Raw genomic sequence first — 27,333 nt, forward strand, 5'->3', positions numbered from 1 at the left:
TGATGTGGTGTGTGTGTTGGGAATGAGGTGTGGGAATAAAGAGAAGTGTTGCTCCTGGATTGACTCATGGCTGCTGTTGGGAGTGAGTGTCAGGAACCTTCTTTGGGATCCCATCATGTGAGTACTACAAACAGCATGCGATGCTTCCCTGAGCCCGCTGCCACCTTCATGCAGTCTTCAAAGCTCCGGGAAGGCACTGTGGCAGCCTGTCGCATTGCGTAAATCCGGAATGAGCTTTAGTAAAACTTCCTAGAGAGGCATTCTGGGGGCTGTTTTTGCCTGATTGAGAGCTCCTGTCCCTCCTGAGTCAGAGCTCCTTTTGCTCCCCTGGGTGCTGAGCCTGTGGGTCTGAATCCTCATTCCTTTCCTGCCAGCATGAGAAGAGCTCAGCACCAGGTTTTGGGGCAGAAAATGTTGCCAGAAATTTTGCCTTCTGTGGTTGTTATCAAATGGTTATTATGTAGATGAACTCATCTTCTCTAATTGTTAAGACAAAGAATGGTAGAATTATATATACAGAAACAAAGCCTTCAGGAATCTGGGTTTTAAAATGTAAAATTGTAAGTACTTTCTAAAATTAAGGATTAGCTATTATATCCATAACTTTCTAGCCCAGTATCTGGAAGTGAAGCTTACATCACTTATGGTATAAAAAGATAGAAAATTCAAAGGATAAAAATTCTGTGAAATTGTATGCTGAGCAAAAGACACATTTGTCAAATGGAAACTCTAAGTGTATTATTACCATCGTTCTTAGGGGTAATTTAAATAATACTGTCAATTATACTTAAATTTCAAAAGCTTTAGCTATTGTGCATTAAGAAATAATTAGATTCATTTTTCTTAAACCATGTAGTGATATTTTCTCTGTATAAACGTGGAGACTTAGAAACATTGACATGGGTAGTGAGAATAGGAAATGATTTGTACAGTACCGATTTTCTAGTACTAGCATCAAAGCCGTAGTGTATCAGACTTAGCAATTCATGTGGGAAAGAGCATTGCATACTAACCAAATCTCTTTTAGTTGTCAGTTATAGAAGCCCAACTTAAACTAACTAGAGCAATAAAGGCAGTTTATTGATTCCTCCCTGGAAGAGAAGGGTGTGGCTAGGATGAAGAGCTCATACCAGGACCATCTCTCCCCTTGTCCTTTGGCCTCTGAACACTGATGTCTTCTGACTACAGATCAGCTTCTTCCAGAAAGGGAAACCTTGAAACTGTAGGAGCAAACATCAAGACTTCCTGGAGGTACAGTGGACAAGAACCCACCTGCCGACGCAGGGACACGGGTGCTGTGCGCCTTTTGTGCAGCACGTGGGCGTCTCCAGGGGTGGTGCACGGGCTCCTGAGTACTCGGGCTTGCTAGTATGGTGTCTGGGCTCAGTTGCTCCATGCAGCATGGAATCTTAGCTCTCCAACCAGGGATCGAACATGTGTCCCCTCCTTTGCAAGGTGGAATCTTAGCAACTGCACTGCCAGGGTAGTCCCTTACAATCTAATTTAAAAGAAGGGAATATATGCTTGTTATAACAAATCAGATAAGGTATGTTTCAAGCATATTTCAGTTTTTACAGCTTCATCCACTCCATTAACACTGTAAGTATTTTACACCGAGGAAACCAGAGATCAGAGTGCGATGTAATTCTGATGCAAAGATCTTGTTTCTTCCTCTCTGCTAATTATTTTGTCCCATATTTAGCTGTGAAAGCGAAAGTCACTCAGTCGTGTCTGACTCTTTGCGACGTGGAATTCTCCAGGCCAGAATACCGGAGTGGGTAGCCTTTCCTTTCTCTAAGGGATCGAACCCAGGTCTCTCACATTGCAGGCGATTCTTTACCAGCTGAGCCACAAGGGAAGCCCAAGAATACTGGAGTGGGTAGCCTATCCCTTCTCCAGGGCATCTTCCCGACCCAGGAATCAAACCGGGGGTCTCCTGCATTGCAGGTGGATTCTTTACCAACTGAGCTATCAGGGAAGCCTTGTCATTTATAAGAAGAATAATCTGAGAAACAGATTAGCTTTTATGCTGTTAGATGTTTTTGAGCTTTTTACTAACATGAACAGATTAGATCTGTAGGGTACCTTGTGTATGTGAAGAGGCAAGGTGATTTTCTTCTGTAAATCAAGGAAAAGAAGAAACAAAGGAAGACGGGCTTTCAGTATAAATGTTAACAGTGACACTTGAAAGTACTACTCAGAATTGTGGAGGCAAATAATTGTGTAATTAGCTGGAGGGATAGAAAAACAAATTGCTTCATTTTAAAGGCTGGAAGAGCTGGTGGTTTTGACACCACTCCCCCAACATTTTTTGGTAAATTCCCAATGAGTTTTGTTGTGTTTTTCTTTCTACATAAACATAATCAACACAATAAAGAAGAAAATGAACCAATGACTAAGAGCATCAGCACATTTTTTTCTTCAGATGTGCCAAATAGATCTTTATCCTTCACTGAACCATCAAATAGAGACTGGCAAATTAGAACATCCATGTTTATTTAATCAGCTCTCTCCACCCTGACTTTGGACTCCATCTCCCCAATTCCAAAAAATAAACTTGAGGGTGCTGAATAAAAAGAAGTGTCCTTATTTGACACAGTGTAACTTTTTAGCAAGAAAATATACAAAATTTTATATAAAATACTTTAAATGCCATGTTTTAAAATGTAAATTAAACATTTAAAAGGAATTCAATTTGCATGTACCTATCTAACCTTAGAAATAGCATAAAGCATCAAAACCAGTAAATTTGGAAATGGCATTTTAGCACTTTACAGGCATTGAGTCCGCCTATCTTTAGTGTGTGTTGGGCAAACTATGTCAGAATAAGTGCGCCCACATGACCACGGCTTCGCTGGGGACTTGGCAGCACTGGCAGCCCCAGTGTCCTGGTCCCTGCCCACCCTCCTCCTCAGATAATTCCTCTCCTGACATCTCACACTACAGATTTTTTTTTTTCTGTTTTATAAATGTTTTTTAAAAAGTTTATTGTGGTGGTATACAATTTATCATTTTAGCCATCTTAAAGTATACAACTTATTGGCATTTATTATCTTCACAGTGTTGTGCACCCATTGCCACCATCTAGTTCTAGAACATTTTTATTAACACCAGGGGAGACTGCGTGCCCTTTCAGCAGCCACTCCCCACCCCCTACTCCCTGTATATTTGACCAGTAGAAGCCTCTTCAAAACTGGTTCGTCTATCCTTCAGCACACCCCCTTCCTTCTTTGAGCACTTCGTCACTCTCCATCCAGCATGAAATCTTCCAGGGTCATCTTGTGCTGTCCTAGCGTCCTTTTTGTGGAGAATGCAATTTAAAAATCATGAGTGCTAGGTCTTCTAATAGGATGTCTTAAACTTCTACGCCCTGTAGACAGATTTAGGACGCAAATACGTATATGTATGTGTATGTTCACAGACATATATATATGCTATGCATGAAGGAATATGACACATTTATATACATGTGTTCATATTTGGATATTATATATGTATATGTATAATGAATACATATAAATTATATGTATATCCATATGTGAAAATCACATGTATACAGACACCCATCTTAAATATATTTTTTACCATCTTTGCATGTGTTTCTTTTCCTATCTTTATGTATTTATCCATTCAAATGCACCCCTCTCTCTGTCAAAACCACACCTTCAAATTTTATACTCTAGCTTATTTTTCTGATGTTATTGATCACTTAAAATGCAATTAGGTTTATTTGATTTGAGTTAGTTTTAAGATTGTCTTTCCATTGTTCTTAATTCTTTTTTCTTTCTGAGTATATGAAACATCAACATAGTACTAAAAATCTGAATTATACAAAAAGGTATATTCAGAGAATTGTCACTTGCTGCCCTTTCTCTTAGGTGTCCCATTCTCTCATCTTCTCCACTAGGTTCTTTGTGTGTGTGGTGCAGTGTGTTCGTGGGTTGTGGCTCACCGTGGTTTATTCAGTAACTGTCCTCTGGCCTTTGGTAGAAGCAACTGACTGTTAACTGCTATCGTAGTCCCCTTTTGAGGCTTAAAAGCTAAAGAACACCTCAATTCTAATCATGGTTAAGTAGGTGGAAAAGTTATTATGCATTCAACGGTTGGAGCAACACTTCTTAAGTAAAAATAGTCTAAATATTCAAGTGGGCCAGCAAAGGAAAGCTTTCTTCTGAATGGAAGGGTAATTGATGCTAGTTAGGTATAGGTAGATAATACAAGAAACATAGCATGTTGAATGTCTTCTATAATTTATTCAAGCTAATATCTTAGTGACTAAAATTAATGTGGGATCAATCTTTTTTTTTTCTTTGTAAAGATATTTTATAAACAGTGGGAGAAGAGCAGCAGATTTTCTGTATTTTATCATGTTTCTTTGTAAAATGTACTTGGTAGTAATTCTAACCTTTTAACATATGCTATTTTTACTGTACGCTAAGGCAACTTCTAAAGTTATAGGAAGAATTCTTGGCACATAATCGTGTTCTTCAAATGCTTGTGGAAAAAAATAACCTTAACTCTTTATGAGAGCTCTGTGCTAAACTTAGTTTTGTTAGTGAACGCTCCTTTCTGTAGTGCTTTTCATCACTCATTGTTTCTACTGCGAGTTTGCATAATATCATCTCTGAATAGCAGATTTTATTGGCAGTGGAGATCTATTGGGGTTGTAAATGTTCTGAAAACAAGTAATTCATACTGCAGTGACAGCTTAGTATTTCTTTTGGTAAGTAACATTAGAGATGCTAGAAATCATTTGAAAAATGCAAGGAAATTGTCCCAGTGCGTTTTAATAGCAATATCCATGATAGTAATTTAGGTTATAATGACCCCCTTGGCACCAACTGTGCTTACTCCTTTTTGTACAGGGCTGACTCTGTTGTTTTTTAAAAATGTTGTTATTATCAATGCAAACTATTTCTTTAATTAGTCTTCACATTTTTTATCATTTTATTTATCTTCTCAAGTCTCATCACCTGAATAAGTATCAAGAATTGGGGAATTGGCAATGCGATGGCACCCCACTTCAGTACTCTTGCCTAGAAAATCCCATGGATGGAGGAGCCTGGTGGGCTGCAGTCCATGGGGTCGCGAAGAGTCAGACACGACTGAGCGACTTCACTTTCACTTTTCACTTTCCTGCACTGGAGGAGGAAATGGCAACCCACTCCAGTGTTCTTGCCTGGAGAATCCCAGGGACGGGGGAGCCTGGTGGGCTGCCATCTATGGGGTTGCACAGAGTCGAACACGACTGAAGCGACTTAGCAGCAGCAGCAGTGAAATGAGACAGTTAATTTAATAGTTACTGACATAAATAGACAAGCATAGAGACATATACACACTCATGCAAGAGTACACACCCTCTCTTTACTCTGCGAGCTTAGGTGTTTTGACTATTTTGGTTTTATATTGATGACATTTTTCTATTTTCTGCAGTTAACCTGCTGAAAATTACAAAGTGAATGCCATGGAGAATGGTCCTGCGTCGAGTAACTTTTCATACAAAAAAGCACTTAAAATTCTAATCTATTTTTACAGTCCCCCAATATTTTAAGTTTGTAATCTCTAGAGGCTGTACTTTGGATCTTCATGTTAAAAAATGCTGATTTTTCTTGATGGATTTATGTGTAATTACAAAACTAACAAATTGCCTGCAGTTGGGGGTGCTGCATGGTGAGTTTTGGTGTAGAGTACCTACTTTCTGAGAGGAATTACTTCCGATTTAGCAAGCAGAGTGATATTTTACAGTGATTGGAGTAATGTGTTAAGAATGTAGTTTCTGACTTCTGTGATATCTCAGATAATGTGGGCAGAGTTTTGCTTAAAGCAACTACCATGTTTTAGACACTGTGTGTTTATGCGTGTGCTCAGTTGTGATCCACTCTTTGTGACCCCATGGACTGTGGCCCACCAGACTCCTCTGTGCATGGAATTTTCCAGGCAAGAATCCTGGAGTGGGTTGCCATTTTCTACTGCAATTAGACACTCTGAAAGGAAAGTGAAAGTGAAGTCGCTCAGTCGTGTCTGACTCTTAGCCACCCCGTGGACTATAGCCCACCAGGCCCTCCGTCCATGGGATTTTCCAGGCAAGAGTACTGGAGTGGGGTGCCATTGCCTTCTCCCGTTAATAGCGGCTAGGCATATTATATTTACTTGGAGCTGGCAATTAGACATTCTATTAGGGACTAAAAGGCCATTTTTCTCATCTACATGGGCATTATGCTGTGTTGGCTTCCTGTAGAGCATGAGGATTTTCTAGATTTAGCTTTTTATTTTTATTTTAAAAGTCAGATCATCATTATGTGGTGGATTCTCCCTGGTTGTACAGAAATAATTCAGTTAATTGAAAAAGGAAAGTCAGTTCTTGGTACTTTTCACTGCTGCTGCTGCTGCTAAGTCGCTTCAGTCGTGTCTGACTCTTCGCGACCCCATGGACTGCAGCCCACCAGGCTTCTCCGTCCATGGGATTCTCCAGGCAAGAGTACTGGAGTGGGGTGCTGTTGCCTTCTCCGACTTTTCACTAGTACCTTGGAAATATAACATATTTTTAATTTGTCATAGAAATGGTATTCCAAATGACTGCTAATAAACAAATGAGACAGAATAATGAAAAAACATATGCTGATAAATCTTACACCTGAACTGAGATGAAATGCAGGCATTGAGACAGGTACAGATGAATCTGTTCTAAGACAGGTCAAAGGAAGTGGTTGCTATTTTCTTTAAAATTAAATAGCAAAAGAAAGAATGCTGATTTTAGAAAAATAGAAATGGTAAGGGAAATAAGTACTGAAAATATATTACTTTTTGTACTTTAGAATACTTTTAATAAAAAAATATGACAAGAATAATGTATGTACTTTTCTGTGTATCCTGCATGTGGTATTTTAGAATAGAATTTACTAAGGGATTAAAAAAGATTTAAAAACTGTGTTGGATAAATACCCTTCTAATTTTTGTGATGTCAGGCAGACAGCCTTATCTCACTAATGTGTTTCGATACCACAGGGGATAAAGCTTTCTAAGTATTTTCATCTTCATGGCTAATGGACTTAGAAATATGCAGGCATGAGTATCCTCCTCCCTCCCTGGCTGCCTGCTTTCTTTGAAGTTATGTGAAATGAAAGAAACACAAGAAGGGCCATGTGTAAAAGGCATAGTTCTGATTATTCATGTAACATAGTATGTTCTCCCCTGAATTTCTTTTCTTTTGTACGTGTATTTTGAGAGTAGTATAATAAAAGGGGAGAAGTGGTGCTGAAAACTAATGTTTTGTTTATCTTTATTTCCTACGTCTTTATTTATTTATTTTTAAAGTTTTCTATTTTTTAAATTATAAAAGTGTGATAACACATTTATAGAAGACTGGGAAAATACAGAGCAAAGTTAAATATAGATCCAGTATACATTGAAATTATTTTTTAAGTAGATAAATGAAGATTTTTAGTTGGAGTTTCAGTATCAAGCTCTCAAAAATTACTAGAATGAGTAGGCAGAAAGGTAGATGGGTATAGCAGATCCAAAAAACACTATGGACCAATTTGACATAATTAAGATTTATACAATTTTCACATAACAGCGTGATACAGATTCTGTTCAATTTCCCAGACACTGTAAACCGGGAGATACTGGAGCATATCCAGGGACATAAAACAAGGTGCAAAAATTTTATGATCTGAAGGTATTGAAATTGTAGAGTCCTCTTATCACTGTGGAATTAGGTAAGAAATAAATATCACAAGATAAAATAACCCACATATTTTCAAGTGCAATGTGACATTTACCAAGAGAGACCTTTGACTTAGTCATTGAAGGCCTCAATAAAGTTAAAAGACTGATAAAGCATGGAGGGTAATTGCAGAGCAGAAAGCATTTATGTCAGAAATTAATATCAAGATGAGGAATTAATATTAAAGATACTTAAAAAAACCCATGTATTGGAAGTTAAGTGTTTACTTTTAAATGATGGATGTATCTATGAAGCCATAAGAAGGAAAATTAGAAAATATTTGTAACAGAATAAAAATGAAAAGAGAATTTATCAGAATATGTTGCATGCAGCTGAAGCTACTCAATGCAACCAAATACAATGTGGAATCGTGAATAAGGTATGAAAACAAAAATAATGGACACTAGCATAAATTTTGTGAAATTTGAACAAAATCTGTGCTTTAGTTGGTAATACTATATCACATATTAATTTCCTAGGTTTTATTTTGTTTGGGTACATGGTACTTCTTAATATTCTCAGAATTGGATTAGAAGTTTCAAGCCTCATTCAAATTAGAAAAATAACTAAAATAATAAGCTTTCTAGACTTTAGAAGTAATATTAGTTGCCAGAGTAAATGGAACTATATCAAAGTTTTGATTGAATATAAATTAGAAATCTAGCATGCTATTCATACTTAGACAACTGGGACCAAAATGTCATAGATTTTTCATAAAATCTGTAAGTTTTCTAAAATATCTATATGTATATATACACATAGGCTTCCCAGGTGGCTCAGTGGTAAAGAATCTGCCTGTCAAGCAGGAGATACAAGAGACATGGGTTCGATTCCTAGGTTGGAAAGATCCCCTGGAGTAAGAAATGGCAATCCATTCCAGTATTCCTGTCTCAAAAATTCCATGTACACCCAAAAAAAAAAAAAAAAAATTCCATATACAGAGGAGACTGGCAGGCCACATTTCCATGCGGTTGCAAAGTGTTGGACACAGCTGAGCACACAGGTTCACTAGAATCATATGTAGAGCTTTGGAGGAAAAAACAATATCTGCGCATTTATATTTTTCAAAAATTTCAAAGATAATTCTAATGTGCATCTGAATTTTAAAAAGTGATTATAGGTTTTTCTATTAAAAGAATTTTAGTGATAAGAGAGTTCTGTTATTTTCTGTTGATCAATCATGATACAACAATAATAAAAGGAATAATAGTTAAGTGGTAAATGAAAGTGCATACCTTCACATGTTTTCCTCCACCCAGCCAGTCTGTGTCCTTTGCTTGGTTCATTTAATCCATTTACATTGAAGGTAATTATTGATATGTATGATCCTATTACCATTTTCTTGTTTTGGATTTATTTTTTGTAGGTCTTTTCGTTCTCTTGCATTTCCTCCCTAAAGAAGTTCCTTTAGCATTTGTTGTAAAGTTGGTTTGGTGGTGCTGAATTCTCCTTACTTTTGCTTGTCTGGAAAGCTTTTGATTTGTCAAATTTGAATGAGAATCTGGCTGGTTGTAGGTTGTTTCCTACATTAAGGAATTAATTAACTAATTAATGAAACTACATAAAGTTTCATTACTTTAAATATATCATGCCATTCCCCTCTGACTTTTAGAGTTTCTGTTTAGAAGTTAATTTGATAACCTTATGAGAGTTCCCTTGTATGTTATTTTTCATTTTTCTCTTTTTGCTTTAAATATTTTATCTTTGATTAATTTTTGAAAGTTTGATTACTGTGTGTCTTGGTGTGTTCCTTCTTGGGTTTATCCTGCCTGGGTCTTTCTGTGCTTCCTGGATTTCGTTGACTGTTTCTTTTTCCATATTTGAGAAGTTTAAAGCTACTAGCTCTTCAGATATTTTCTTGGGTCCTTTCCCTCTTCTCCTTTTGGCACCCCTATAATCAAACAGTGGTGCATTTAATGTCCCAGAGGTCTCCTAGGCGTCTTCTTCTTCTTTTTTATTCAATTATTTTTTTCATTATTTGGTTTTGCAGCAGTGATTTCCGCCATTCTTTCTTCCAGGTCATTTATCTTTTTTTTTGCCTCAGTTATTCTGGTTTTGATTCCTTCTAGTGTATGGCTCATTTCTGTTTGTTTGTTTTTTAGTTCTAGGTCTTTCGTAAGCATTTCTTGCATCTTTTCCATTCTTTTTCTGAGATCTTGGATCATCTTCACTATTGTTATTCTGAATTCTTTTTCTAGAAGTTGCCCTAATTCATTTTATTTAGTTGTTTTCCTGGGGTTTTATTTTATCCTTTCATCTGGGATATAATCCTCTGCATTTTCATTTTGATTAACTTCCTATGATGTGGATTTTCCTTCTGGTTGAAGAAAAATTGTCATTCTTGCTCATTCTTGCTTCTTCTGTCTGCCCTCTAGTGGATGTGGCCAAGTAGATGGGAGGGACTAGCAGTGGAAAAAATTGAGTCTTGCTCTGGTGGGCGGGGCCATTAGTTAGTTAATTCAGTTGCTCAGTCGTGTCCGACTCTTTGCAACCCCATGAATCAAGCATGCCAGGCCTCCCTGTCCATCACCAACTCCCAGAGTTTACCCAAACTCAAGTCCATTGAGTCGGTGATGCCATCCAGCCATCTCATCCTCGTCATCCCCTTCTCCTCCTGCACCCAATCCCTCCCAGCATCAGGGTCTTTTCCAATGAGTCAACTCTTCACATGAGGTGGCCAAAGTATTGGAGTTTCAGCTTCAGCACCAGTCCTACCAATGAACACCCAGGACTGATCTCCTTTAGAATGGACTGCTTGGATCTCCTTGCAGTCCAAGGGACTCTCAAGAGTCTTCTCCAACACCACAGTTCAAAAGCAGCAGTTCTTCGGTGCTCAGCTTTCTTCACAGTCCAACTCTCACATCCATACATGACCACTGGAAAAACCATAGCCTTGACTAGATGGACCTTTGTTGGCAAAGTAATGTCTCTGCTTTTTAATATGCTATCTAGGTTTGTCATAACTTCACTTCCAAGGAGTAAGTGTCTTTTAATTTCATGGCTGCAGTCACCATCTGCAGTGATTTTGGAGCCCCCCAAAATAAAGTCAGCCACTGTTTCCTCATCTATTTCCCATGAAGTGATGGAACCAGATGCCATGATCTTCGTTTTCTGAATGTTGAGCTTTAACCCAACTTTTTTACTCTCCTCTTTCACTTTCATCAAGAGGCTTTTTAGTTCCTCTTCACTTTCTGCCATAAGGATAGTGTCATCTGCATATCTGAGGTTATTGATATTTCTCCTGACAATCTTGATTCCAGCTTGTGCTTCTTCCAGCCCAGTGTTTCTCATGATGTACTCTGGATATAAGACTCTGCACATGGACATCACTAGATGGTCAACACTGAAATCAGATTGATCATATTCTTTGCAGCCAAAGATGGAGAAGCTCTATACAGTCAGCAAAAACAAGACCAGGAGCTGACTGTGGCTCAGATCATGAACTCTTTATTGCCAAATTCAGACTTAAATTGAAGAAAGTAGGGAAAACCACTAGACCATTCAGGTATGACCTAAATCAAATCCCTTATGATTATACAGTGGAAATGAGAAATAGATTTAAGGGCTAGATCTGATAGATAGAGTGCCTGATGAACTATGGAATGAGGTTTGTGACATTGTACAGGAGACAGGGATCAAGACCATCCCCATGGAAAAGAAATGCAAAAAAGCAAAATGGCTGTCTGAGGAGACCTTCCAAATATCTGTGAAAAGAAGAGAAATGAAAAGCAAAGGAGAAAATGAAAGATATAAGCATCTGAATGCAGAGTTCCAAAAAATAGCAAGGAGAGATAAGAAAGCCTTCCTCAGTGATCAGTGCAAAGAAATAGAGGAAAACAACAGACTGGGAAAGACTAGAGATCTCTTCAAGAAAATTAGAGATACCAAGGGAACATTTCATGAAAAGATGGGCTCGATAAAGGACAGAAATGGTATGGACCTAACAGAAGCAGAAGATATTAAGAAGAGGTGGCAAGAATACACAGAAGACCTATACAAAAAAGATCTTCACAACCCAGATAATCACGATGGTGTGATCACTCACCTAGAGCCAGACATCCTGACATACAAAGTCAAGTGGGCCTTAGGAAGCATCACTAGGAACAAAGCTAGTGGAGGTGATGGAATTCCAGTTGAGCTCTTCCAAATCCTGAAAGATGATGCTGTGAAAGTGCTGCACTCAATATGTCAGCAAACTTAGAAAACTCAGCAGTGGCTACAGGAGTGTAAAACGTTAGTTTTCATTTAAATCCCAAAGAAAGGCAATGCCAAAGAATGCTCAAACTACCGCACAATTGCACTCATCTCACACACTAGTAATGCTCAAAATTCTCCAAGCCAGGCTTCAGCAATACGTGAACTGTGAACTTCCAGATGTTCAAGCTGGTTTTAGAAAAGGCAGAGGAACCAGAGGTCAAATTGCCAACACTCTCTGGATCATGAAAAAAGCAAGAGAGTTCCAGAAAACCATCTATTTCTGCTTTATTGACTATGCCAAAGCCTTTGACTGTGTGGATCACAATCAACTGTGGAAAATTCTGAAAGAGATGGGAATACCAGACCACCTGACCTGCCTCTTGAGAAACCTATATGCAGGTCAGGAATCAATAGTTAGAACTGGATATGGAACAACAGACTGGTTCCAAATAGGAAAAGGAGTATGTCAAGGCTGTATATTGTCACCCTGCTTATTTAACTTATATGCAGAGTACATCATGAGAAACGCTGGGCAGGGCCATGCCTCATGTCAATTGTTTGCTGATGGGTGGGGCTGCATTCCCTTCCAGATAGTTGTTTGAGCTGAGGATTCCCAGCCTTGGAGTCTACAGACTCTATTGTAGGCACATGCCAAGGGGCATCTCCCAGGATTACTGCTGCCAGTGCCGTGTCCCTGCGGTGAAGGCACTGCCTACCCATGCCTCCACAGGAGCCGTCCAGCACTAGCATGTAGTTCTGGTTCAGTCTCCTATGGGCTCACTGCTGCATTCCCCTGGGTCCTGGTATGCACACGATTTTGTTTGTGCCCTCCAAGAATGGAGGCTCTGTTCCTCAGATTCCCTGGGGCCTCCTACTCTCTTTCCTGAATCCCAGGCTGGAATGTCTGACATGGGGCTCAGAACCTTTACGACAGTGGGACTGCTTCGTTGATACTGTTGTTCTCCAGTCTGTGGGTTGCCCACTCGGCAAGTATGGGATATATTTTATTGTGCTTGCGCCCCTCCTACTATCTTAATTGTGGCTTCTCCTTTGCCTTTGGATGTGGGCTCTCTTTTTTTGATGGGTTCCAGAGTCCTCTTTTCAATGGTTCTTGAATAGCTAGTTGTGATTTTGGTGCTGTCAAAGGAGGAGGTGAATGCAGGATCTTCTACTCTGCCATCTTGAACCAATCTCCTATTTCCTATTTAAATTGAAATATTCCTATCAAACTAAGCATTCACTTGAAAGAGTGTTTTTTGTGTGTGACTTACCTGCTTGTCCATTCTTGTTATCCCTAGTCTCTGTATGGCTTCCGTCTAACAACCTCATTCAGTCACTGAACACTAGGTACTTTTCAAGGCACTGGTGATGCAGTATTGAATTCAGTTCCCATGAGGCAGATGCTGCCCTCATACCTGTGTTCTAGTGGAGGAGATGGCAGCTCACAGAGGTTGTGGTGCTCCAAGAAGTTTTGCCCACCGAGCTCATTGCTTTTTCTCCTGCTCCACCACTGTCATCATCCTGCCTGCGTTGATCGTTCCTGTAGATGTCAGTTTAACATCCCATGCTGTCATTTCCTTGACTTTATCACTTCCAAAAATCTTTGTTTTTCCACCCAGTCTCAACCTCCCATTACCTTGGATAGTAAAATGCCACCTCTAAATAGGTTGCAAACTTCCTTTCCTGAGCATTATCTACCCTCATACTTACTTAGTATTCCCACTTTAAGAATTCTGTCACCCTTTAAGAACTGGACTTCCGTGGTTGCTCAGTGGAAAAGAAGCTGCCTGCCAATGCAGGAGATTTGGGTTCAGTTCCTGGGTCAGGAAGATTCACTGGCAAAAGAAATGTCAACCCGCTTCAATTTTCTTGCCAGGAAAATCCTTAGGACACAACTTAGCAACTAAACAATAACAACAATAATCTACTGACTGTACAGTTTTTTCATGTCCATCACCTTCTCATTTTCATCCTGTTCTTATCTTTTTGACCTTAGATGCACAGTCCTTTGTTCTCTTTCATAAATATTCAGTGCATTTGCCTCTCTGTTCACATACACTCTGCCCTTGGTTAATGGAACTACGTGCTTTCTCTGTGTTTTCATGTCAGACTAGCATACATCTCAGTTCAGATCAGTCGCTCAGTCATGTCCAACGCTTTGCGACCCCACGGACGGCAGCACGCCAGGCCTCCCTGTCCATTGCCAACTCCCAGAATTTACTCAAACTCATGTCCATTGAGTCAGTGATGCCATCCAACCATCTCATCCTCTGTTGACCCCTTCTCCCCCTGCCTTCAATCTTTCCCAGCATCAGGGTCTTTTCAAATGAGTCAGTTCTTCGCATCATGTGGCCAAATTATTGGAGTTTCAGCTTCAACATCAGCCCTTAATGAATACCCAGGACTGATCTCCTTTAGGATGTACTGGTTGGATTTCCTTGCAGTCCAAGGGACTCTCAAGGGTCTTCTCCAACAGCACAGTTAAAAGCATCAGTTCTTTGGTGCTAAGATTTCTTTATAGTCCAATTCTCACATCCATACATGACTACTGGAAAAACCATAGCTTTGACTAGGTGGACCTTTGTTGGCAAAGTAACATATCTGCTTTTTAATATGCCTTCTAGATTGGTCATAACTTTTCTTTCCACGAACAAGCATCTTTAAATTTCATTGCTGCAGTCACCATCTGCAGTGATTTTGGAGCCCCCCAAAATAAATTCTGTCACTGTTTCCACTGTTTCCTCATGTATTTGCCATAAAGTGATGGGACCAGATGCCATGATCTTAGTTTTCTGAAGTTTGAGCTTTAGGCCAACTTTTTCACTCTCCTCTTTCACTTTCATCAAGAGGCTCTTTAGTTCTTCACTTTCTGCCATAACGGTGGTGTCATCTGCATATATGAAGTTATTGATATTTCTCCTGGCAGTCTTGATTCCAGCTTATGCTTCACCCAGTCCAGCATTTCTCATAATGTAGTCTGCATATGAATTAAATAAGCAGAGTGACAATATACAGCCTTGACGTACTCCTTTCCCAATTTGGAACCAGTCTGTTGTTCCATGTCCAGCTCTAACTGTTGCTTCCTGATGTGCATACAGATTTCTCAAGAGGCAGGTCAGATGGTCTGGTATTCCCATCTCTTTAAGAATTTTCCAGAGTTTGTTGTGGTCCACACAGTCAAAGGCTTTGGCATAGTCAATAAAGCAGAAATAGATGTTTTTCTGGAACTCTCTTGCTTTTTCCATGATCCAGCAGATGTTGGCAATTTGATCTCTGGTTCCTCTGCATTTTCTAAAACCAGCTTGAACATCTGGAAGTTTACGGTTCACATACTGTTGAAGCCTGGCTTGGAGAATTTTGAGCATTACTTTACTAGTGTGAGATGAGTACAATTGTGCAGTAGTTTGAGCATTCTTTGGCATTGCCTTTCTTTGGGATTGGAATGAAAACTGACGTTTTACAGTCCTGTAGCCATTGCTGAGTTTTCCAAATTTCCTGGCATATTGAGTGCAGCACTTTCACAGCATCATCTTTCAGGATTTGAAAGAGCTCAACTGGAATTCCATCGCCTCCACTAGCTTTGTTCATAGTGATGCTTCCTAAGGCCCACTTGACTTTGTATTCCAGGATGTCTGGCTCTAGGTGAGTGATCACAGCATCGTTATTGTCTGGGTCATAAAGATCTTTTTTGTATAGTTCTTCTGTATATTCTTGTCACCCTTTCTTAATATGTTCTGCTTCTGTTAGGTCCATACCATTTCAGTCCTTTATTGTGCCCGTCTTTGCATGAAATATTCCCTTGGTACCTCTAATTTTCTTGAAGAGATCTCTAGTCTTTCCCCTTCTATTGTTTTCCTCTATTTCTTTGCATTGATCACTGAGGAAGGCTTTCTTATCTCTCCTTGCTATTCTTTGCAACTGGGCATTCAAATGTGATCACATGGACCCCAGCCTTGTCTGACTCAATGGAACTATGAGCCATGCCAGATAGGACCACCCAAGACGGATGGGTCACGGTGGAGAGTTCTGACAAAATGTGGTCCAGTGGAGAAGGGAATGGCAAACCACTTCAGTGCTCTTGCCTTGAGAACCGCATGAACAGTTTGAAAAGGCAAAAAGATAGGACAGTGATAGATGAACTCCCAGGTCCGTAGGTGCTCAATATGCTACTGGAGACAAGTGGAGAAATAACTCCAGATAGAATGAATAGATGGAGCCAAAGCAAAAAGAACACCGAGTTGCGGATGTGACCAGTCATGGAAGTAAAGTCTGATGCTACAAAGACCAATATTACATAGAAAACTGGAATGTTAGGTCCATGAATCAAGGAAAATTGGAAGTGCTCAAACAGGAGATGGAAAGAATGAACATTGACATTTTAGGAATCAGTGAACTAACATGGACTTGAATGGGTGAATTTAACTCAGGTGACCATTATATCTACTACTGTGGGCAGGAATCCCTTAAAACAAATGGAGTAGCCATCATAGTCACCAAAAAAGTCCAAAATGCAGTACTTGGATGCAGTCTCAAAAATGACAGAATGATCTCTGTTTCTTTCCAAGGCAAGCCATTCATTATCACAGTATAATTTGTCTATGCCCCAACCAGTAGTGCTGAAGAAGCTGAAGTTTAATGTTTCTATGAAGACTACAAGACCTTCTCGAACTAACTCCCCAAAAAGATGCCCTTTTCATTATAGGGGACTGGAATGCAAAAGTAGGAAATCAAGGGATACCTGGGGTAATAGACAAATTTGGTGTTGGAGTACAGAATGAAGCAGGGCAAAGGCTAATAGAGTTTTGCCAAGAGAATGCACTGGTCATAGCAAACACCTTCTTTCAACAACACAGAAGACTCTGCACATGGATATCACTAGATGGTCAATACCAAAATCAGATTGATTATATTCTTTGCAGCCAAAGATTGAGAAGTGCTATAGTTATCAACAGAAAGACCCAGAGCCTACGGTGGCTCAGATCATGAACTCCTTATTGCCAAATTCAGACTGAAATTCAAGAAAGTACGGAAAACCTCTAGACCATTCTGATATGACCTAAACCAAATCCCTTAGCATTATACAGTGGAAGTGACAAATAGATTCAAGGGATTAGATCTGATAGAGTGCCTAATGAGCTCTGGACAGAGGTTTGTGATATTGTACAGGAAGCAGTGATCAAGACAATCTCGAAGAAAAAGAAATGCAAAAAGGCAAAATGGTTGTCTGAGTAGGCCTTACAAATAGCTGGGAATAAAAGAGAACCAAAAAGCAAAGGAGAAAAGGAACGATACACCCATTTGAAGCATGCGTCTGGGAGGAAGCATGCAGGTACCCTGACTAGTGTTTTCTAATGACCACAGATGACAGAGTGAGCCTTTAACAGGTATTCTACCGCACGACCCTTGTCGGTGTCCTGTTTTGCTTTCTGAAAATGGTCTCTTATCTTCTCTCATACCTGCAGCTCTGCACCCTGACTTTTAGCTGATTGTATTGCTGCTTCTGTCACTGAGACTGTCGATGTAATCAGAATAGAACTGCCCTACCTTACTTCCTAATCAGCAGATCTGACAATCTACCTCAATGCGTTCCCTTTGGTTTTGCTTTTGCTTTTTTTAGAGTGCAGTTTCCTTGCTACTGCGTAAGGTCAATCCTTCCTCTTGTAGGTAGGTCACATCTCGAAAAACCTTCTTAAGGATTTTGGTTGTTATTGTTTACTTTTTTGTCTTCCTGCATCTGTACCTATCCTTTGCATCTACCAGTTTCTTCCTGTCTGCTTGGGTTATTCCCATCAGTATGCAAACAGGATGTGGTTTTCCCCTCATCTCTGATATCATGCCACAGGGGGTCCCTTCTAGCTACTTTTCCTGGTTCTTTGCTCTTGTTTACAGAATCTTCTCAGAAAAGTTGTCCATTCTTCTTGCTTTCTCCCTTGAACTTCTGATCTGGCTTATCTCTAGTCCACTACCAAAGCTGCTCTTATCAAAGTCACAGTAGTTGTTGACACCTATAGCTTTCTCATCATCTTTGCGTTTTCATTCTTTCGCACCTCACCCCTCCCATTCAGACTACCTGTAATTCTAATCTGATCTGCCTTCTATCACTGGCACTGGATGCTTTCAGCTCTTGACCAGAGGATGGAAAAGACAGATTCTAATTCGTTTCCTTGTTTCATGTTTTGCCTCTGTGTTGCCACCCTGTATCTAGAATAATCTTCTAAAAATGTTTATTACGTCTCACAATTTCTATTCCTGGTACTCTCAAATGTTTTTCCGTCTATTCAGAATAAAACCTAATGTCTCTACGATGGTTTATAAGACTGTCTGGGACCAGGAAGCTTTCTTAAGAGGCCAGATCTGAAACCGTTCAGGCTTGTGTATTATGTATGGTCTCAGTTGCTTCTGCTGCTGCTCTTCTTCTTGTCTTATCTTCCTCTTCTGTATTGCAAGCTTTTAGAAATGTGAAAACCATTCTTCGTTGAAATCATATGAAAGCATTTGGCTGTGTGCTGTGGTATGTCAATCCCATGCCTGTTTTATCTGTCCCTGTCATCTATAACTCTTTGCCACCCTGACTGGGATTCAGATGAGTTTCCTTGCTGTCCTTTAGATATGCCAAGTTCCCTCCTGCCTTAGTGCTTTATATTTGCTCTTCTGTTTGCTTGAAGGACACTTCTCCCAGAATGCCCATGCTCCTTTCCTTTCTTCATTTTGCTCTCTTCTCAGATTTTCTTTTCTTCTTTAAAAAAAAAAATTTATTTAGTTATTTGGCTGCATTGAATCTCAGCTGTGGCACTTTGAATTTTTGTTGCACCATTAGGTTTCTCTAGTTGTGGCATACAGGCTTCGTTGCTCTGTGGCATGTGGAATCTTAGTTCTCTGACCAGGGATTGAATCCACGTCCCCTGAGTTGCAAGGTAGACTGTCAACCACTGGACTACCAAGGGAGTCCCTAGGTTTTATTTTCTTAGGAAGAAAAAAATGTCATTTGCTCAGACCTATGATTCTTAAATAGCTGTTTCCCCTACTACTCATTCTTTTTCTTCTGCCTTCCCCATTTAGGTAGTTAGCACTACATTTGGCTCATGCCTAATATCTAGGAGTCATTGTTGACTTTTATTTTACCACTGTATCCACATGATACAAACAATATCTGGTACATAGTAGGTACTCAATATATCATTTAAGTAATAAATAGTAGTTAAAGTTAGTTTTTAAAAAGATTTACTTGGCTTTATTCATTAATTCAGCATCCCATCTAATAAATAGAAAAGCACTCCGAGGAACTGTACAAAATGGAAGGTGTTTACAGAAGGAAGGAGTGGTGTGTAGGGAAGTTTTCAGCAAAAGAAAGAACTTTTTCAGTCCCAGTCATCTCTTCTTTTCAGGGCAAAGGGGACAGAAGGGGGTCTTCTGTGCAAATCGCCTCACTAGTGCTTATCAGGAAATTTCAGATTTGCCTGTTTATAGGTCACATCCGTGGAAAGATTGAAACTGCAGTCAAGTCTCGGTTTGCTGTCCTGGGGGCAGAGACTCCATTTTGGGTCTGTTTCTTCTCCTGTTTTTTAAAAAAAAAAAACCAGCAATGGTTTATGTTCTGCTGGTATCATCACTATCTGAGTATCAGAAGGGCCATCTTATACTTTCTTGATGGTCCTAAAACTTCACATTGATGTCTATTAGAAAAAAAAAGCACCTCTGCTTCAAAGATATTAAAATATAGGGGAAAGTGCTCATGCTAGATTTGAAGAAATAGGACCCATGCTATATTACCTTAGACTTAAGGCTCAACTTCCTGCTCTTTAAAATGGAAACAATACAGTCTACCACCTAAGACTTACAAGGTGTAAGAAATAATGACTACAAACTGCCTGGTGTACTACTGGTGTATTATATATAATACTAGTGTATCACTTGGGGTCCAGCCAGGCAGAGAAGAACCTCTCCAAGTATGTAAAGCACAGAATTTAATGCTGGGCGTTGGTGACACTGTGACAGGGGTGATGAAAGGACTGGGAAACCCAAGAGAGGACAATGAGACAACCTAGAGGTTAGCAGAAACAAGGAGCTGCCCACACTCCTAATCTGGAGGGACAGATGGAGGAGGTGACATTAATGGAGCCTGGGGGAGCACCATTCTGTGGGAGCTGGAACCATGCAGCATATCCTATAGGAGCTGGGGCCGCAGGGGAGCCTGTGTGCTTCTGGAGATGTGCCAGAGCTCACACAGGACAGGGAAAGAGAAAGCACCCAGCTTTTCTCTCCCTCCTACCTCCAGTCTCCTGCCCTTGACTCCCGTTGGCCAAACCCACGCCTGAAAGCAGATGCTCTGGAAGCCTGGGAAGCTGTGTTGTGTAGGGACAGGACAGAGCAGAGCAGAGGGCAGGGACGGGATCTGCAAAAGGGAGAGCGGACGTTCCAGAGAATTAGGGCGAATGGGCTTGTGTGTGCATCCTAGTGGCAGTCGTGTCCGAGTCTTTGCAGCCCCCTGGACTGCAGCCCACCAGGCTCCTCTGTCCATGCGATTCTCCAGGCAGGAATACTGCAGTGGGCTGCTGTTTCCTTCTTGGTAAAACAGGTTCGGGAAAACCTTTATTCTGATCTGATACAGTGGCATTCTGAGATAGATTTCCAACCTCAGGCATGTTCTCCTCTGAAATCTCATGAGGGCTTCTACGCAGACAGATGCCGTTCTGCGTCACTGAGCTCACAGCTCGGCCAGAGTGGAGTTGCAGCGTGGCAGAGTCAGGACGACCAGATTCTGCTCTGGGCTCTCCAGGGCTTCTGAGTGAGCTTTGTGGAGGGCCACAGTCTCTGCACTCACGCTTGAAAAACGGAAGTCGCAGCTCTTAGGCAGCTTTCTCTCGCCTATAACACACTCCACTTGGCTCTTCATCTTTGCAACCCCCTGTCTAGAAGTCTCTACAGTGTTTTTGAAAGAAAGAAGGGAATAGTCTAAGAAAATAGATGACGTACCTAAGGTCACAGAATTGGCAAATCTTAAGGAATTCAGTCTCCACTCTTCCCACGCCAAGGCCGCTGGTTCTTTTTGTGCCTGGGGCATCTTCTGGTCCAGGAAGGCTTGTGCAGAGAAAGGCAGGAGTGACACCCACTAACACGCTGTGGCACCTGGTGGTGTGCTGCGTGCAGTGTGCTGATTGGCGTGTCAGCAGAGGATGACCTGCCAGGCTTGGCTGGCGTAGGACGCACCCACCCTGGGGAGCTCAGGGTCGTCTCCTGCTGGCTGGTGTCTGGTGCCTCGGTACCTGCGGGCAGTTGGAAGCCCCTAAAGTCCGTCTTGTCAAGGCTATGGTTTTCCCATTGGTCAAGTATGGATGTGAGAGTTGGACTGTGAAGAAAGCTGAGCACCGAAAAATTGATGCTTTTAAACTGTGGTGTTGGAGAAGACTCTTGAGAGTCCCTTGGACTGCAAGGAGATCCATCCAGTCCATTCTGAAGGAGATCAGCCCTGGGTGTTCTTTGGAAGCAATGATGCTAAAGCTGGAAATTCCAGTACTTTGACCACCTCATGCGAAGAGTTGACTCATTGGAAAAGACTCTGATGCTGGGAGGGATTGATTGGGGGCAGGAGGAGAAGGGGACGACAGACGATGAGATGGCTGGATGGCATCACCGACTTGATGGACGTGAGTTTGAGTGAACTCCGGGAGATGGTGATGGACAGGGAGGCCTGGCATGCTGTGTGTGATTCATGGGGTCGCAAAGAGTCGGACAGAACTGAGTGACTGAACTGAACTGAACTGAAAGTTAGTTTAGTACAGAGTGGTGAGTGTTTTGAAAAAGAAATCCATAGATAAGGGCAAGGACTCAGTTTGCGTGGCTTAGAGAAGCCGGGTCCTGGTAGGGTAGACTGATGCCGGGGGTGGGGGGGGGGGGGTTGCCGTGCAGGCGCGCAGTGTGGTGTCGAGGTGAGCGCGCTGAGGCAGGGAGTGCCTGACGACAGTGTGGAAGTGGAGGGTTCAGACTGGACAGACTGGATGTGGTTCAAATAGAGAATTCTCTTTTGCCAGTAAGTTTATTCTCTTTTGCCCAGCGTCTGTTGGAAAAGCCTGTGTACTGCTCCGTTTCAGACGCTGTCTGTAACCCCTCGTTCTGTACCCAGGTGCACTGGTGATAGTGAACAGCTCTGCTTTCTTGTCTTCAGTCACAGTGGCCCCAGAGGAAACACTGACAGGTTGCTCTTGGTCTTTCCTATAAAGGGAACCATACAGTATGTTCTATTTGTTGGTTTGTTTGACTTCTTTAACTCAGCATAGTTTTTGTGTTCATCTATCTTGTTGCATTATGTAGTGAACTTTTTTTTTACTGTTTCATAGTATTCCAGTGTATGGGCTTCCCAGGTGGCTCTGTGGGTAGAAAATCTGCCTCAGTGCAGGAGACGCAGGAGATGCAGGTTCAATCCCGGGGTCAAGAAAATTCCCTGGAGGAGGGCATAGCAAACCACTCCAGTATTCTTGCCTGGAGAATCCCATGCACAGAGGACCCGGGTGGGATACAGTCCGTGGGGTCGCAGAGTCCGACACGACTGAGCATGCTTGCACACACTCCACTGTATGGCTATAGAACACCTTGCTGATGAGTATTTGCATTGTTCCCAGTCTTTGGCTTTTGTGAATAAAGCTGTTCTGAATGTCATAGGGAATTTTTTCCTCTCCTGCTTAATACCTCACTGTCTACTTGCTGAGTCAGTATGTATTTAACTTTAAAAGAAATCTCTAACTGTTTTGTAAAGTACTGGTGCCATTTCACGTCCCCACTAGTTGTGTGGAAGCATTCCAGGTGCTTCACACCCTCACCGTTCTAGGAGGGGTGTAGGATTATTTTGTTTCTTCTTTTGTTTTGCAATTCCGATTACAAATGATCCTGAATACTGTTTCTTGTGCTTTTTGTCCATTTGTCCATACATATATCGTCTCTTGTGAAGTCTTTTATTCATGTTTTTAATTGGACTGTTTTTCTTATTACTGTTGAGTTGTAGGAGTTTATTAAATGGTCTGAATAGAAATCTTTTATGAGATATATTTATGTTAGGAGATGAAGTCTCCTGTGGACCCTAGATATTCCTGTATATTCTTTCTGGTTATGCCAGCAATGCAAGGCCTGAGGATTGTTTATCCAGATCATTTTTCAGGATTGTGTTTACAGTGAATCAACCTTAGAGATCACCTTAGAGAGGACTTCCCTTGTGGCTCATCTGGTAAAGAATCCGCCTGCAATGTGGGAGACCTGGGTTTGATCTCTGGGGTGGGAGGATACCCTGGAGAAGGGAAAGTCTACCCACTTCAGTATTCTGGCCTGGAGAATTCCATGGACTGTATGATCCACTGGGTCTCAAAGAGTCGGCCTGAGCAACTTTCACTTTTACAACCTTAAAGATGAAGTTATATCTCTGTGGATAATTAATGGGCTTGTTACTGTTCACTATAGAAGTGGTGATTACCCTAAGCTCAGGGTTCTTCTCTTGTGATATTGAATACGATCCCTTGCATGTGTAGACATCCATCATCAGCAGTCTCTGCATCATCTGTTTGGGACTTCGTTTGGGTTGGGGAACCAACATGTCTGATAGAGTCCTTTTGTCTCTAACTCAGGAGTCTTAAGTTTTCTCTCAGTACTCATGAAGCAGTAACAGGCTAATTTAGCTTGTATATAGAGTAGAATATTAGACTCTGCATAGTTCTTGACATGTATTGCAGTGTTTTCTCAATCTGTGGCTTACCTTTCATTTTAATGAAACTCTTAATAAAAGAGTCTTTTGAGAAGTGGAAGATTTACATTTTGATAAAATCCAATTTTATAGTTAGTGCCTTTTGTATGCTAAGGAATCTTTGCTTTCCCCAGGATAGTGAAGGTTTTCACTATGTTTTCTTCTAGACATTTTATAATTTTAGCTTTTTTAGGCTCACATTCTTTCATATGGATGTTCGGTTATTCCAGCACCAGTTATTGAAAAGATTGTTAATACCCGATTGAATTACATTGAGTTCTTTGTTGAGAATCATTCATTACATAGATTCAAGTATATTTCTATACTTCATTCTGTTAATTCTACTTTGATTACTGTAGCATTTCAGTAAATCTTGAAATCAGATGAAGTAAGTCCCCAACTTTATTTTTTTCAAAATTATTCTGTTGTAGGTTCCCTGCATGTCCATATTAATTTTAGAAACTGCTTCTCAATTTCTTCAAAAAAGCTTGCTGGGATGTTGATGGTTATTATATTGACTTTGTAGATTATTTTTCAAAAGCTGTTTTTCTTAATGGATTTCTGGAGATTGAGTCATCTGATCCATGAACATGGTATAACATTTTCATTTATTTAGGTCATCTTGTCTCTACAGTATTATAGTTTTTAATGTATAGATCTCTTCTTCTGTTAAAATTTTTCTTAATGATTTTGTATTTTTTGATGTTATTAGAAATGGTTTATTTAAAAGTTTTGTTTTCCAATTGCTGATAGTATTTAGAAATAAGAATTATTTTTCTATGTTGAGTTTTATTCTGTGACTTTGGTAAATTCCTGTAGATAATCATCTTGTTTGCTTATAGACAGATCTACTTCTTCCTTTCTAATCTGTGTGTGTGCTGTTGTTATTATTGACCTTGCTATATTCCTGAATAGAATTATGAGAGCTGACATTGCTTCTCATATTCCCAGTTTTAGGGGCAACCAACATGTTGATTTGGCTAACAGGAAATTATAGTAGCTGGAAGACTTTATGAATGGAGACATTCTGTTCATTGAGTGCCCTATTCTGTGTCTCTAAAGCAAATTAAAGCATTGTTAAGGTTTTTGGATGCCTATGCTCATCTCTTTAGGAACTTTGTTGTGAGGAGCCCATAGAATGTGAATTCAGCTAGCTCTCATTTCATGGATTGGCATCATTTGGTTCAATTTAATTTACTTATAACTGTAGCTAGAGGGAGCTGCTGCTAAGTTGCTTTAGTCGCGTCTGACTCTGTGCGACCCCATAGACGGCAGACCACCAGGATTCTCCGTCCCTGGGATTCTCCAGGCAAGAACACTGGAGTGGGTTGCCATTTCCTTCTGCAGTGCATGAAAGTGAAAAGTGAAAGTGAAGTCGCTCAGTCGTGTCCGACTCTTTGTGACCCCATGGAGTGCAGCCTACCAGGCTCCTCTGTCCATGGGATTTTCCAGGCAAGAGTACTGGAGTGGGGTGCCATTGCTTTCTCCAGCCAGAGGGAGGGAGAGTAGAAATTCTAATGTTTTTATAAGTCTTTATATTTTATATATTTGATAACAGAAGTCCAAGGTAATATTGAAAGGTTACAAGTTTAAATATATCAGAATAAGCACATAATTTACATATATTAAGTAGCTCTCAGAAGAAACTGTTCAGGGACTTAAAAGTGGCTGTCTTTGTGAGATAGGACTAAGAGGTGGGCAGGTGGCTTTTTACTTATTTTAAAAATACCTTTATATCACTTTTAATCCAAATGCACTTATTGCTATTATTCTTATATTTTAGAAGTATTTTCTTTAAATACTGGGGTTTGCCTAAATATTGTTGAAGGAAACAATTTATCTATTCAGTCTTGGTTTATTTTGATTCTACCAAAGTTGTAATTCTTTTCATTAATAAATTCAGAAAGGACTACAAAAGATTATCTAACCTCTATTGATATATATTTGGATAAAATTATTGGCCTGGCAGCCTACATCAGAAACTTGAAAAAATTTACGATACAATCAAACTAAATGCTCATTAATAATGGTGTAAATTAGGTAAGTGGTAGTATGTTAATCATGGAAAAAGGCATGGCAGTCCACTCCAGTATTCTTGCCTGGAGAATTCCCATGGACAGAGGAGCCGGGCAGACGATAGTCCGTGGGGTAACAAAGAGTCGGATGCAACTGAGCAACTAAGCACAGCACACAGCACAGCGTGTTAATAATAGTCTGTAGGCAGAAAGAAAATAATTTTCTTTGGGAATTAAGTATTAATACTAGAATATGTTCTTTAAATATTACTCACTGATAAAATATCATATATTTTTATAAGTATGGAAGTTTATATATTATATATAATGTAGGAGAACAAATACTTAAGACATAGAAATATCAAACTAATAGTTATTTTTAGATACTTTTTATTTGTTTTTCTGTTTTCCACATTTTCTGTGTTGAACAAGAAGCAGATTCATAATTTAAAGCAAAGAGATGGATAAATGATACACTGGTACAAGTTGAATATATTCTCTTTTTAATGAAAGAGAGCATAGTCACTAATTTAAAAATCTGATATTTTCAGTTTTCTCACCATTTCATTTTTCCTTTCATTTTTATTTTATCATTTGTTCTTTGAGATTTTGCCCTGTATTTTCTTTAGTAAATTAGGACTTGCTGACTATGAAAATCACCTGTTTCCCTGGGCTACTTTGTTTTGCTTTATGGGAATGTTTCCTTGTGTAACAGTGTAGCAAAAAAATGAAAAAGAAATGGGAAAAATACATCTAATTTCCTACCATCCCAACGAATCGACTTTTGGACATTTATAGATCCTTTCCTTCCCCTTGGATTTATAATCTGTAATTTAAATAGAATTCTGAAGTTTATTGTTAGTTGGACATCCTCATGTTTAGACGTCCATCTGTTAGATGGACATTCTCATGTGGTCCATTTGGACCATACACATACCTGTTCAACAGGTCTTTCTGCTTCTGATGCTTCGGATCTCAGAGTGGAAGTCCAAGTTCTTTGGTGGCCTGTAAGGCCTACAGTCCTCTCCATCACAGATCTCTTTCCAGACTTCTACAAGGTTCAAGCTCTTACATCCTTCAGACTTTGATTCTAACATTCAAGTTTGAGTCCTTCAGAGTCTTCTCTGGGAGACTTCTTTGACCACCCTGTTTGAAATTCACCCCACTTCCTATGCTGCTTATTCCTCCTGTTGCTTTTTTTTTTCTCTATAGCACTTAACACTATCTACATTTGGATGTATTTTAATTACTTTTCAGTTACTGTCTGTCTTTCTTTACCCTTCCCTGTGGAGAGTAAAGTTCTGTAGGTAGCGATTTTTGTCTCTTGTTCACTGGTCTTTTTTCAGCACTTAGAACATTGACTGGCACTTACTAGGGAATTAACGTGTGTTGAATAATCAGTGAACACCAGCTCTTCTCATCTGAGTTTCATACTGCTGCTGGTGTGATGAGCTGTTTGTGGAGTGGTGCTCTACTGCTCTAGGACCTGGCCTCTCATTTTCAATTGTATGTGCTTTCGTATATTTTTTGGGGGTGTGCTCATGTGTTATATTTTTGTCTGAAAGGTATTCTTGACTAAGTTTTTGCCTCCTTCATAATTTACTTTTCCCTTTGCTTCTTCCCTTTTCTCTCTGCCAAGTTGGCTCTTCTTCCTTTGAGCCTTTGGTGTC

The 27,333-nt window shown here is 40.1% G+C and overlaps 1 protein-coding gene across 12 annotated transcripts in view; it reads left to right on the forward strand.

Annotated features, from left to right (window-relative positions):
* Positions 1-27,333, forward strand: part of DIAPH3 (diaphanous related formin 3) — a 571,991-nt gene that overhangs the window by 106,255 nt on the left and 438,403 nt on the right. The window lies entirely within an intron of this gene.

The sequence above is a fragment of the Bubalus kerabau genome, chromosome 12 (genome assembly GCF_029407905.1).
Source record: "Bubalus kerabau isolate K-KA32 ecotype Philippines breed swamp buffalo chromosome 12, PCC_UOA_SB_1v2, whole genome shotgun sequence".
NCBI classification, from domain to species: Eukaryota; Metazoa; Chordata; class Mammalia; order Artiodactyla; family Bovidae; genus Bubalus; species Bubalus kerabau.